Genomic DNA, 663 nt, shown 5'->3' on the forward strand with positions numbered 1-663 from the left:
TTAAGTAGTGGGGTTTCATTAGCTACCCTCCAGTCTATAGCAACTGTTCCAGGTTCTATAGCAACTGTTCCAGGGTCTATAGCAACTTGAAGGATGACTGCTGATGAATCCACTATTTCTAGTGTTCTTCCCTCAGCACTTTGAGATGTAGATTATTTGTCCCCAGCCATTTGTTGGCTGTTAATTCTATCTATTTTCCCAGTTACATACTTTTTAAAGAGGATGCAGTACACTAATAGTTGAGCACAATTCCAGTTTTTGAAAGATTATATCCAGGATGTAGGCAGCGAAAGCTTCTATAAAAATGTTCTCCCTCTTTCCATTGGAAATCTGGGATGGAAAGTATTGCAAACAACAGTCCATGCAACACAGTGTTAAGTAGGTTCATTGGGTGCCACGTCACATGTAATTTTTGTGGCCTGGAGGAAACAGAATGAAATGTGGGTCCCTGCCTGCATAATGCCAGGAACTACATATGACATACGTTAGAGTCATAGAGATGTACAGCACTGACATAGACCCTTTGGTCCAACTCGTCCATGCCGACCAGATATCCTAAATAAATCTAGTCCCATTTACCAGCATTTGGCCCATATCCCTCTAACCTTTCCAATTCATACACCCATCAGATGCCTTTTAAATGTTGTAATTGTAAACTCCACC

This window comes from Rhincodon typus, chromosome 6 (genome assembly GCF_021869965.1).
Source record: "Rhincodon typus isolate 14 chromosome 6, sRhiTyp1.1, whole genome shotgun sequence".
NCBI classification, from domain to species: domain Eukaryota; kingdom Metazoa; phylum Chordata; class Chondrichthyes; order Orectolobiformes; family Rhincodontidae; genus Rhincodon; species Rhincodon typus.